This window comes from Chaetodon auriga, chromosome 8, assembly GCF_051107435.1.
Source record: "Chaetodon auriga isolate fChaAug3 chromosome 8, fChaAug3.hap1, whole genome shotgun sequence".
Classification (NCBI taxonomy): domain Eukaryota; kingdom Metazoa; phylum Chordata; class Actinopteri; order Chaetodontiformes; family Chaetodontidae; genus Chaetodon; species Chaetodon auriga.
In genome coordinates this window covers 8,798,482-8,811,981 of record NC_135081.1, presented here as the reverse complement: position 1 = coordinate 8,811,981, position 13,500 = coordinate 8,798,482, and the positions used below count along the sequence as shown (strand labels likewise).

General features: G+C 38.6%; 1 long non-coding RNA gene across 2 annotated transcripts in view; it reads left to right on the top strand.

The window, feature by feature from the left end:
- LOC143324828 (uncharacterized) overlaps positions 1–13,500 on the top strand; it is a 51,302-nt gene that overhangs the window by 13,374 nt on the left and 24,428 nt on the right. The window contains exons 3-4 of one of the 2 annotated variants that reach the window (XR_013077487.1): positions 7,362–7,529; positions 12,940–13,147. This is a non-coding gene — a long non-coding RNA (uncharacterized LOC143324828). The remainder of the gene's footprint in view (positions 1–7,361; positions 7,530–12,939; positions 13,148–13,500) is intronic. The other variant, XR_013077486.1, reaches the window with a different exon arrangement.

Genomic DNA, 13,500 nt, shown 5'->3' with positions numbered 1-13,500 from the left:
TCAGATCTTCCATTTTTCTCCACAACATTAAATATTCAGGATTATTAAGAGTTTAAGCCTCAAAAACATGGTGTGGAAGTAGTTTGACCAGGTTTGATTGACAGCAATCAAACAAGTCACACACAGACTATGATCTAAATGTAGTTTACAGAAGTACATGACATTTTTCACCTTTTTCCAACAGCGTGAACACCACAGAGGGAAGAAATAAGGGAGAAACTGATCAATTAAAATAACAGAAGTCTTTGGCTGAAACTAATGCTCTCGTGTAGAATCCATTCCTTCATAGTAAAATGATTGAAATCTCTTGGTTTTTAAGTACACACAGAAGTTGTATCTTCAAAATGCACTTGAAGTATCAAAAGTTAAAGTACTCATCATGCAAGATGACCCCTGTCATTGTTAGATCAATGGACTGATGATATTGGATTATTATTACTGTTGTGTTAATGTGTAAGCAGAATTTCAATCCTGTTGCCTCTCAAGGCAGAGCTCTTTCTAACTATTTAAACACATAAGATGATTGTAGGTACTCTAAGTTATTTAAATCTTAGTCTGCAAAATAACTAGTTACAGATCAATGCCAGATAAATATAAAGTGGTGCAAAAAGTGCAATATTTGACCCGAAAACACGAAATTTAAGTAAGTAAGTTGAGTATGAGAGTACAATATAAGTAAAGGTACTGGTAAATATGCCAAGTTATGCTACACTACTGTATTTATGTTACTGTTATGATGCCTTTAGGTAACTGTAAAAGTGACATCTAAACATCTTTCCAAGGACAATTTAAAACTGTTAACAATGTGTTTTTAATCTCTAAATCTGTAGAAGTGATTGGGGAGAGCACAGATTTGTGGGTAGTCATTTTAGTCATTCATCAACAGGGATGTTCTCAGTACAGGGTAATACTTTACATTGAGTACTATACAGACATCCTTCAAATGATACATGTGTGTGTGTGTGTGTGTGTGTGTGTGTGTGTGTGTGTGTGTGTGTGTGTGTGTGTGTGTGTGCATGTGCACATACACATTGAAACTTTTCCAGCCAAACTTTCACCTGGAACTGTTTACAAAGTAGTTTTAGAATTCATATCACACATCAACATTGTTGTTATTATCATTTTTAGTATAAAACTTTGTGGCATTTGCTTGATTTTTAGTTGATATTCATGTTGGCCACCTCCTGCCTTCCATCAGACACTTCCTGGATTACATGACATCAAACACTGTTTTGGCAGCTCCTTGTAGCAGTCTAAGTCAAAGAGGAAATGAATGTATTTGCCACCTCAAGGGCACACATGGTACCTCTGTCGAACCTGTAAAGCAGTGGTTAATCGCTGTACAGCCTTCAGTGGGGGCTTTAAATTACAGAGCTCTCAGGTTTGACAAAGGCCAGACGCTGTATATTTCATGGTGCATAAGCGTGTATACATTTGGTGAATAAACATTCATTTATTCATGAATACTTTAGCAAATGTGATATTTTTTTTTCTTATTTGGGCTGTTCTTCGGCTTTAAAAACAGTGTACACATGATCAGAGATAAGTTTGCCAAGTTTGTGATGGATGAATATATAGATTAATGGACTCAAAGTTACCAAAGAGATCAGGGTTTTTTTTTTTTTTTTCTTTTTAATTAGCACCTGTGAGCTGTTTCCCATTAACACTGTGCACATTAAAAATCCCTCTGCTTTTTCTAATTAAGTAAAGTGGAAACAGATTAGATGGCTTCTTTGAACAAAGGTCAGTGATTGCACTTTGTCTCGCTCCTCTGTTTGTTTGTTTGGCCGGCACCAGGAGAGAGCCTGCCACTTCTTCCCAGAATGTCACTTCACAATCACTGTTTGTTTTACGGAGCAGCCTTTTCTTACGCTTTGTCTTCATCTCCCCTCAATTGTTTTTTTATTTATTTCTTTCTGTTAGAATGTGATCAATAGATAAAGACGTGACTCTCGCGACTGTCAGCTTTGTCAGTTTTTTTTTTCTTTTTATATAAGTAAAAGTATATTCTGCTCCACAGGTGGGGAACAGGGATAGATGGGCTGACGCGATATAGATTTTCTGATGCTGATATGATTATAAAACACGTGGAATGTCAGATTAAAGCTGGACTGATGAAAGATAGGCATCAATCAGCCACGTCTCTGGAGAGGCTGTAAGGCATGACATGGTTGTCAAGAGGGAGGAATATGGTGACTCATCCCTCCCTAATCTCCCTTTCCTGGACAATTGATTGGGCTTTCATATCCATTAGCCCGGCTTTCATAGCTGCTGTAATGAATGGCCAGACTACAGACATACTTCGAGACCAAACTTGTCTCTTAGAAAGAAAGAAAAAAAGAAAAAAGAGGCAGAACAGCTGCAATTTACACAGACATCTGAACTCCTCAAAGTGCAGTCAAGACACCTCGAAGGCAACACGAAGAATTGTTTAATGACGTGATTTAATTGACTACAAATAATTCCTCTCTCTCTTAACGTCTCTGTGATTCGTGTTGTAATATGTGTCTGTTTTGGGTCCATAATATCAAAATGCTTAAGATTTGCCTAAAAAAAAGTTTGTTTTGTCAAATATGTTGAGACTGAAATGTAATTGCTGCTGGGATTTTTTTTTTTTTTTTTTTTCCAGTGAGAAGTGCTTCATGTTTGTCGGTCACATGGTTTGTGATGTACAGTGTCGGGGGGGATGCTGGTGCAGGGTTTTACCACTGTGCAACCCAGTATCATGGCAGTTTGTGAAATAGTCAGGCAATTTAATCTATTCTGTTCTTCAGTTTAGGCAACAAAAGCTAAAGCTAAAAGCAAAAGATACGATGTTGATACGATGTGATATCTCAAGTGACTTTTTTCATATTTAACCAAATGATTTCTCCCTAACTGTAGCCAAGTGCTCTCAGTGCCTCAGAACATAAGCACAAGAAGTCTTAATTAAGTTGCTATGAACTGATACCACAGTGTAGATGCTGAAAGTTTAGGGTAAATAAACAAAATGTGTTGTCAGTGAACATTTTGCAACTACTTCAGGCATGAACACTTGGCGACTTGGCAGACACGGTCTTTAAAAATGTTTCCTTATGTTGGTAGAATTGTACATGTTTCGTTACCAGATTGTGACCTTCTTGACATTTTGTTGTCGCATTTGCTCCTACAAGCAGAAAATGCCCAGATATATTTTTCTACCTATCTTTAGTTCGCTTTCACATTAGTATACTGACGTTATGTTCACAGTCTATCTGAGGTTGTCTTGTCTCTGGACTTGTGCTGTGTGTATGTGGAACATGGAAGAAGTCACATTAAGTTTCTTATTATTTTTGATCAAGTCTCAGTTCAGTCACAGCTTCGTCCTATATACCTGAGACAGGAGAAAATATCCTCCTGCCTTTGTGCCTTGTCAACAGTGTTGTGAATTTATATTGATGTCAGATACACTGAGAACAATCACTCCTAAAAATTTGATATTCATAGTCAAGCATACAGACCCAGTTACAGACTTAGTCACGAACTTGATAGAATTTGTGTACATGGACAAAAAATTAAAAAAATGTTTTTGTGACACTTTTAAGCTAATATATTTCAATTGGATTTTTGATGTCTGCTTGTCCGTTGTTCTCATTTTGCGGTCAAGTTAGCAGTAATAAATATGTGACATCCAGTTAGACTTTCAAAATAAAGCTCGCCGAGAAACATTTCAGATGACAGTCACACTTTGATTAGGCTTAGGCACCAAAACTACTTGGTTAGGTTGAGGATAAGATGAAGATGGCTGTCACGAAAAAATGGAACTTGTCCATGTGCATGAGTCTAATAGATGAAATTTTGTGATTATTTCACAAACTGCCCTGAAACTGGAGTGTGAAGGCAGCCCTCAGCACATTTTACTTTATAGAAAGCCACACTAACTCATTTTCTGAACAAGAAGCGGTCAGTTTCAGTTACCCCACTCACCCCAGATTTTTGACAGTGATTCATCTCAGTGGGATTCTTATTGGTACACCGTGGGATGATTATCACCAACACATTCTTTCAGACTGAATGCCCTCCGCAACACCTCTGTAAAAAAAAAAACAGAGTTACGCATGAGAAGAAGCTGACAAAGAGAGCCAGACGGGAAGGAGAGAACGACAGAATTTAATAAAGTTCAACAAGGCAGAAAGGATTGCACAAGCAGTGAAAAGCGATTCTGCTTTTTTCTCCTTTACGACTTCTGCCTACTTAAACACTTTAACACCCCCTCCTTTTATCTGTGTCTGCATTCACAGAGAAAGGAGCTGGACACAGAGGGAGACGCTCATTCCGTTTTTATTTGAATGTTGACCAAGGATGGCCACCATCTGTGCAAACTGTCTGACTATGACTCTCCTGCATCTCCTGCCATAAATATCAGATGGAGCTTCGCTTCTCAGATAATTCACACATCCGAATTTATCGTCTCAGCTCTATTTTGCCACCGTTTGGCCTTTTATCGCCGTTCTCTTGAGTTGACTCAAACAGTAGTGTGTCGTTCTCAGCAAACAGTGATTTCTGTCCAACATCATCTCACACCCTTGTGTCCCATTTACTGTGGCATCTGGTGCTTTTGTTTTTCTTATTCCTCATCATAAAGAAAACCTCTTCAGACTTTCCAGAAACCCAGCCTACACTTATCTCTCACTGGGTACTGTTTTTTTTTCTTACCCGGTCACTGAAAAGCCTTCCACTAAGCTCAAACACACAAGGGGATTGGTGAAAATGGGGTAGATGACATTGTTTCACTGATATGGATGTACGGCTTAAAGACAAAAGTGTTGGTTGGATGTTGTCATGTCAATAAGCCATCAGTCGCGCCGCTAACAATAAGTTAATGATTCCCCAGCAGTAATACATTTATGAATAGAGAAGTGTCTTCTTCAGCCCAGCGGGTGTGCCCATTAAAACAGAGCATGAACAAAATAATTGTGATTTGCAGATAAAATCCACTTTAGAATGGGATTCCGACTGAGGAATTGTTGAAAGAGCTGTAATTTTCCACTAAAATGTGACACGCACTCACAGGAGCCCTGCTAATCAACTTGAGTGTTTGTGTGTGTATGTGTGTCTGAGGGAGAGACAGAGTGTGTGTATCTGTTTTAAGTCTTTGTACTATATTCAAATTAAATGATAGCAAAGGCGTTTAGTGAGGTGCAGTGTCCCTGTCTCAAGTGAAATTCTGGGGGTGTGGGGTGGTGATCTTCTACTCCCTTACAAGTGTTTTGTTTTATGTTTGTGAAGCAACAACAGGAATTTGTCTGAAATATGTTGAAAAATGCACAGGCCTCAGTCTGGACGTAACGTCGTCTGTACTGCAGTGTGTCTGAAAAAGCTTCCTTTCACATCCAGTAAATCAGCGGTTCATAAAATGTGACTAAGAGGTCATTAGAAAATTACTGGGATGGGAAACAAGCAAAGTCCAAATTTTCTCCACACAAATGTTCTGCCAGTTTTTCTGGAATCTTTCCACTTTCTTTTGAAATAGTTTGTCTTTCCTTTTCTAAAATGTCACACTCAGAGTGAAGCGGTCACAAGTCGTGCTCCCTGTGATAGGGGCTCCAAAGGAGACACAAAAGGTTGTACAAGCCAGTGTGGCAGGAAGCCACTGCGGTAGATGATTGGTCAAGTAGTCTCAAACACGTTTAGAAAATCCAAGCTGTAAGTGTGTTTCCATCCACCTGTTTTTATATGCACTTTCACTTTTGGAGTGGAAATGGTGAAACAAGAAAAAAAAGGAAAAAAGAAAAAAAAATCTGAAAAAAGTCCAAATATCTTAAATATTGTGTATAAATCATGATGTATATGTGTCACTCAAAGTTCCAGTGAAGGGGGAACCTAACTGCAGCGATGAGGAGAGCGTAACACCAACGCCATATGTCATCATATCCTCCATATTGTTTTCCGCTGTTTGAGGCTTGACTGACACTTTTTTAGTTACGTCATCTTTCGTTTCCTCGTCCTCTGCGAATCTTCCTGACTGCAGAGTTTGTGCCTTCGACTGTTCATCTTGATATGCTCAACGACTAATAATCTCAGAACAGCTGTGGATGAAAAATCACCGGTTTTTACGGAATTTCCAGACCGTCCTCCTCCGAAAAACTACCGTCTAGGTCATCTGTGCAAGCATTTTATTTGACTCATGTTTACATTTATCGCAGGACGGCGACCTCTGGTGGCCACAATAATTATGACAGAAGCTAAGGAGGAAGTCCGCAGAAGTAGAAAAAAGAATAAAGATTTGTTCAGAGACTAGTCCGAGTAGACTGTCACCAAGAAGACAGCTGTTTATGACTCGTGTCGAACGAAAAGTCAGTGTTGACTAATTTTAAGTTACGCAATGTACTTATGTCTTACGTACTTAACTTACAAAGTAAAACTTAAGTAACGTAGTTATTTTAACCCAAATTGTGATTTTTTTTCCTAAACGTAACTGAGTAGTTTTGTTGCCTAAAGCTAACCAAACTGTGGCAGTTTTATCAAAAAGGTGTTCACGGATGCCTCTGATTACCAATTAGCTGGTAAGCCAAACTCACCCAATCCAGAAAAAAGCCAGATGTGATTGAAAGATGTCAATTTGCTCAGACTCGTGTGCCTCTAAATAAGCAGCTGAGTTTTTTAACTGGGGAGGTAGCCTTTCTTTTGGTGCTTTGGACAAGTAATAAAATGTCTAGACACCAACTAGCATGAATTTCCCTGAAGAATTAGTGTCATCAGTGTGAGAGTCCTGCCCTGCACTCTGGGGTGCAGTTTGAAATACTGTCTTTTAAATCAATGCTCACCTCTCCACTCTTCCTTTAATTGAACTTTGTGGCCTCCTGTCAAGTCCTTTTGTCGAAGAAAACAGCCCTTTGCTGTAATAGAGCTAATTCAAACTTCTGAAACTCCTTTCTGTCGTGGCAAATTTCACTTTAATTGTGACATTTTTTTTGCATCTACTAAATTTGACTCGTGATTTTCGGTAAGTCTAGGCTGAAAGAACATTTTCTCACTAATGAATGTATGCTTTTACTTCGTAGCCTTCCTGCCTAATTTATTATTAGTAAGGAAACTTGTAGATTTAGCACTTTAATGCTTAAGTTTTAAGATTGATCTTCAATTTGACTGTGCTTTGCCCAAACTACAGAATTATGTCGGTATAGCAGAAAACAAACAGCATTTACATCCACCCGTGACTGTGGAGACTAATTACTTGAGGAGAATGTTGATGGCTCATAAATGGAAAAGGCTCAAAGTGAACACCAGCTCCCAAAAGAGTGAAAAAGCAGTTGCTACATGTAGCAGCAAAGACACATAAGGTGATTCAGAAAAGGTACTTTTTATTAACTTTATTTTCTGTTCTCTGTTCTACTTTCAAGAATTGGCACTTCGGAGGGATGTCCATGCAAAAACGTCTCCATCTATCATGCTGTCTGGCTTTCCACAGCAGCGTTATTGACATAGTAAATTAAAGAAGGCACACATCAGGTAGCTGACGGATCGGAGGCGTCAACAGCAAACTTATAATCGCAGCTCTGTCACAGTGGGTGAGTTTCTCTCTATTTTTTTATGTCCATACTTCTCATTTACTTCTGCCTCTACAATGTAATCTCCCTCTCCATTCTGTTTTATGTACATCTAAAAAAAAAAAGTATGCCCTACTTTATTGCATGTGTATTACCTTCGTTTTACCTGAAAGCAGGCATCTGTTGAGCATAAATATTCAGTTTTATTAGGTGCACCAAAGGAAAATAGTACTGCTCTTCATTTTCTGAATTCATCTTGAGGTATTCAATTGATTGATTTATGCTTTTATGTTTTTAAGCATACTTTTAAGCCATTAAGATATTTTTAAGCAAGAATATTCCCAGTATACATGATCTAATATGGTCTTTTTTTTTAATGGTATTTTTCTCAAATTTGTTCTTTGCTAATTGCCTTAAAATTCAATATAAGTTTTCTGAGAAAAGATGAAACATTATTGAGCTTTATAGGAAAAATGAAGGAAAAAAGCAGGGAAATTCTGCCCCTCTGCATGTCAACACTTGACCCTCCCGTGTCTTACAATAGTATTTTCCAGCGGTGAAAAGCCTCTTAGTCTTTCCACTTTTATATTTTTCCCCCTAAAACCTCAGCTCAGGAATGCCACGTGAAGACGTTTGTTTCAGCCCCGTTTGTTTCTGTGTGTGATCATTATGAGGAATTACCAACATCAAATCACACACTGATGTCCTTCTCTCATAAGGCCTTTTATTTGGACTATGCTCTACAACATTTTCCAAAAGTTTCTGAAGAGTATCAAAGGACAGAGATGAGTGTGGTCTGCAGAGTCGTTAATGGACATGAAGAGTGGAATCGTTGTAAAGATGTTTGCTGTTTATTATGTTATCATGATATGCAACGTTTTTTGGCTTAAGCAGAATATTTTTTGCTTAAAATGAGTGCGGACTGTAAAACTTTATGTGTTTTAAACTAAGGAGAAGCATCAGAGAGAGACTTGGAAAATGCCGGGGCTCGGATCCTCTAAATGGCATGGCAAACTGCCCTGGTTACCATGGCTATGGGAGAGTTTGAGAGCACATTAATCATGAGGATTTAGGTTTCTTTCTCTTTTTTTTTCTCTCCCAAAAAAGACACAGAATTGCTCAGACGTCCTTTATGAAGCTGATTTATGATGCTCAATATCTGTGTGTGTGTGTGAGTAGTTCATGGGAAATGACTCAGAGAGGTAACAGTTCAGAGCTCAGCAGCCTCTGTCAGCAGGCTGCTTCTGTTGTGGAATATGTGTTTTAGGGGAAAATAGTAAAGTTAGCAGCCTAAAGAAGGCTTTAATATGCAGCAGAGGATCAGAAATTTATACCAATTAATTGTGAGCGTTTGAATTGTTGTACATTATCTATATATTTTTTTTCATTTCCAGGGTTTATCCTGTGACATGCGTGGATATTGGTCCTTTTACATTCCATCCAAAACTGTGCTCAACTAGTCTGAAATTGGGATTAACAAGTATATAATGTATTATTTTATTTTTCTATTTTTGTGTGAAGAAAAAAAAAGTTGAAATAGAAGTTAAACCAAAATCAGACAACTTCTTTTTCACCTTTCTTGTTCTGTTTGTATTATCTGGCTGCATCTCTACAAAAACATTAAATACATAGAAAGATGTATTGGTGGCTGCCAATCTATCTATCTTATCTATATATGCTATAGTTAGCATAATCAATGACAATGTTTTTGTGGAAATGTGCAGGGGCAGATAATATGGACATAACAATGAAAGTGTAAAACAAGTTGTTTTCTGGTTTTGGTTTAAAATCTATTCCAACTGGCATTTTGAAGACGAAAAAGGGAAAAGCGCATGGATTTCCATTTTCTTTTCATTCTTCATGAAAAAATGGAAAAACAAAATAATGCATTGTATACTTGTTTATCCTGTTATCAAACAAGTTGAACACAGCTTTGGACGGAGGGTCCACAGACCGATATTAACGTGTGAAAAGCGGCTACAGGACTGCAGGTTTTATAGCTTAATGAAGATTAAATGTCTTGGAAAAGCTTTGGCATCAAAAGGTGTATTAATTTGCTACAATGGCCACATTTGGCACTCAACCAGCCCCTTGTTAATTGTGCAATCTGGAACTAGTAGATGATGTCTGATGTGGCTGCACCCAGACTGCCTTGAGTAAATGGGGCTCTTTGTGCGCACACATTTTACCTATGACAGACAGGCAGCTGATAAAAATGACATCATGCATAAAGAAGTATCACTCTTGGTGTTGAGATACTTTCCAGTGGTGATTTTTTCCCTCTTCGTCTTTGGTCAGAGACAGCAGATTGATGATGGTGTGGCAGAGTGACATTGCATTCTGGGAACCCAGGACTATGGCCATAAATCCATGGCAATTCAGCTTTACAATGGCCTACTGTCTAGCCATCAGAGGGTAGGAGGTTGTTACTGCATCACCCTAGTGAGCTGAGGGAGACCAGGGGCTTCATGAGGGGGGAAAAGGGGGAAAATTAAGACACCGGGGCAAAATAGTCAGGATGTAATGAATTCTAAAAATCTAATAGAATTAAAAAGAAGAAGGGGAGGGAGAAAAGCATATTTGGTGAGTGGAAATTTCCCACGCTCTTTAGACATTAAAGCGCTATGATTCTTTTCAAGAAGATCTGTCAAATCAGAGCCTCGGCTGTATTAGAAAGCAAATAAAACACATGAACAAATAAACACTCCACGTTTCTTATTGACCTTGGAGAACCAGCTGTGTTGTGAGTGCAGCTCAACTTGGCTGTCCATACCCTCCCTCTAGTCTGGTGTGTGTGTGTGTGTGAGTGTGTGTGTGTGTGTGTGTGTTTGAGAGAGAGAGCAGAATAGAGCTCTTCAGTATAAGTGATTGTTTTTGTTCAAAATCCATGCATTTGTGTTTGCCTTTGTTTGTTTGTGTGTGTGTGTGTGTGTGTGTGTGTGTGTGTGTGTGTGTGTGTGTGTGTGTATACAATGAATGGCTGCAGCTATGTAATTTGATTGGTTAAAAACAAGCTCCATACTTATTGATAATTCCCATAAGTCCCAGCTGGCCATTTGCAGTCTTGAGATACAAGCTTGAGAGGTCAAATGTGTTTAGCTGTTTAGCTGTTCTCTCTGTGGAGTACATGTAGAAAAATAGTCACAATGTCCCATCATAATAAATGTTCAAATAAATAAATGACATCAAATTAGCAAGTTTTTTAGACACAAGGAAACTATTAAACTTAAGATTAATACTGTCAATACTTGCTCAGACTAAAAACAGGATATTTCTAGTAAGTAAAAGCATCTGCTGCTTTACATCCAGGCCTACGATGGTGATGATGACTTGAGGAAAACAAGCTGCAGGATCAGAGTGTGATATTATTTTTTATGTAATTTCCTAATCAGAATCAAGTGTGTTGGCCGAGTACAGCCAGGATGGGAAAGAATGATAATAATGTGGAAGGCATTTGAGTTTTCAGTGGCTTTTATAATACAGATGCAGACACACCGCTCAATAAGATATCATATAACATATCTATAATATACAACCTATGTATATACAAGTAAGATTACTACCATGTACTGTATAGTACAGTACTGCAGTAGAAGAGTGCATGGCAGTGTAAAGAAGAAGTACTGTATAGATAATAGCTTACTGTATATACAGAAGTGAGTAAACGTGCATATATTGAGAGTACATGTTCAATATACAATTTGTTAAGAACTGCATGTGAGAATGAAAGTGTATTCAGTGCAATGCTGATATTACACTGTAATATAAAAGTTGTTTCAAGAGTTGATCGTATGATTGATCAGTTCATGGGAGTGTTGGTGTGTGGAAGTAAGACATTCATGCTTTTTTTTTTTAACTCTAATCTGACATTAATCTGATATTCAGAAAACACAATAACCATATTAAAAGGTCAGTTCACGCAAAGTAAAAAAAAAAAAAAAAAAAAGAACCTATTTTCTCACACATCTCTAGCACAGCGGTACTTAAGGGCTCATGCAATAAATTTAAGGACATGTGAGACAATCACCAGTACAAGAAAACATTGTTTTTGTGCAATGCTGTCAATCACTAATACATCCTCTTTGGCCCTCTAAAATTTACACAAATAATCACTTTTACTTTCTGGTCGACTTGTTCAACCCACAGACACATGGCAGAGTTGAAGATGGATTGCGAGTCGACCTTACTTAATTATCTTAGTTTGTGCCAATACAGTGAAGGTGAATGGAATTCTGTTTATGGTGTTTACAGCATTGAACGTTTCCAACATTACAACGTTGGAAACGTTCAAGAGGAACAAAGTAACACAAACAATGAAAACTGTTGACAGTGTGTTGGATAATATTTGCTATTTTATTACAGATTTTTCCAATACTTGAGGACCACAAAGAATTCCATTCACCTCCATTGTATTTGGGGTGGTGCAAAAATAACCTCGTCAAATAAAACCAAAACAGTCTGCACAGCTCTATGCCAGAGGTAAGTGGCAAACTGTGTGTGTGCGTGTAGGTGTGTGTGTGTAATTTGGGTGAACCAACTCTTTAAAACACACAAATGAAACTGACATGGTACTGTAAAAGCCATAAATTCCACCTACAGTATGTTGACAGCTAACCAACATTTTCCCCCTCGTGAATAAATGGGCACAATTCTTGAGCGGAAAATACTTTATTCCAACATGTGATCACCACAAAGACTCTTGGTGATATTGGCTCAGTAATGGGTGCCATACCTCAAATACCAGCGCTCCAAAAGCCTCTCCTTCTTCCCTCCCCAAGCGAGCTGGAGCCTGAAGCAGCTCTACAGTATGTCCTCCTCCCATGCGATCGGGCCCGCAGCACTTGTCATCTCCCTGGTGGCAGCTTAGATTCTCCAATTTTTAGGTTAATTAATCAAAAATGATTTCTTTTCTCATTAGCCATGCAGTTGGTTTGCAATCTGCAAAATCGATGTTTTACAGATGTTTCCCTGGGTTTTGTTTTTCGAGACGGCGCTGATTTTTATTGGGTATAGATTTAAGAGGGTGCTGAGGGATTGTGAGTTAACTCAGCCACACACAATCAAACACACGCAGCCACAGACACACTAAATGCATATTCTACATAGTCACATGCTCAAACAAACACCAACGTAAAAACTACAGTGCATACAAAACAGACACAAAGACCCAAACTTGGCTCTTTCTAACTTACTTTCAGTATCTGGAATCTGAGAATACGGTGCTGAATGTAATCTGTTCATCTAAGCGATGCGGACAGCAGTTCTGCTCTCTTTCTCCATTTTGGTTCGCCTATATCGAGTCGATCGTTGCCAAACCCAGGGGCTTGAGCCACACACACATTCTCTCTGGGTAGCACTCTTTAATCACGTAACAGCTTCTGGTTCTAGTTCCTGTTGGTTGTAAACAAATGTAATGTTGCATTTCCTGCAGTCTAGACATAACAACAAACCTGGCAGAACCAGAGAGGGGAGCGATTGCGGTTGCTAAGGAGTGGCTGGCACAAGTCGGCAACAAACCAGGGTCTGAGGTATAGAGGAAGGAACAGCTGAGGTGCCGGGCATCTTCTTTAGTTTTCTTTTTCTTTTTCTTTTGAGCTCTGCATCACTGAGGAGGGTGGAAAATCTCAGGTAAAAGTTAGGTAAGTGTGTTGTTTTCTGGAAAATACCTGCTGCTGATTGGTCCGGTTATGTTAAAGATGAGTTGATGCCATTCCTTTATTTAACAAAAGTGTTTTAAAACTGTTGAAACGTACAGATTTTTAGCCTTTTTTCCATTTCATATGTGTTCTCTATTGATGAATTCCTTCATGCAAACTTTCTGGACCCTGGATTGTGCCCTTAATGCCATCTGCTGCACAGTTGTTCTGCCGCGTGTAGTATACGTGTGTGTGTGTGTGTGTGTGAGTGTGTGTCTGCATTTGTATTTGTGTACACCAGTCCCCACCCACCGTTCCACTCAACTACACAGGAAAAAGAAGATGAAGCAGAGGAG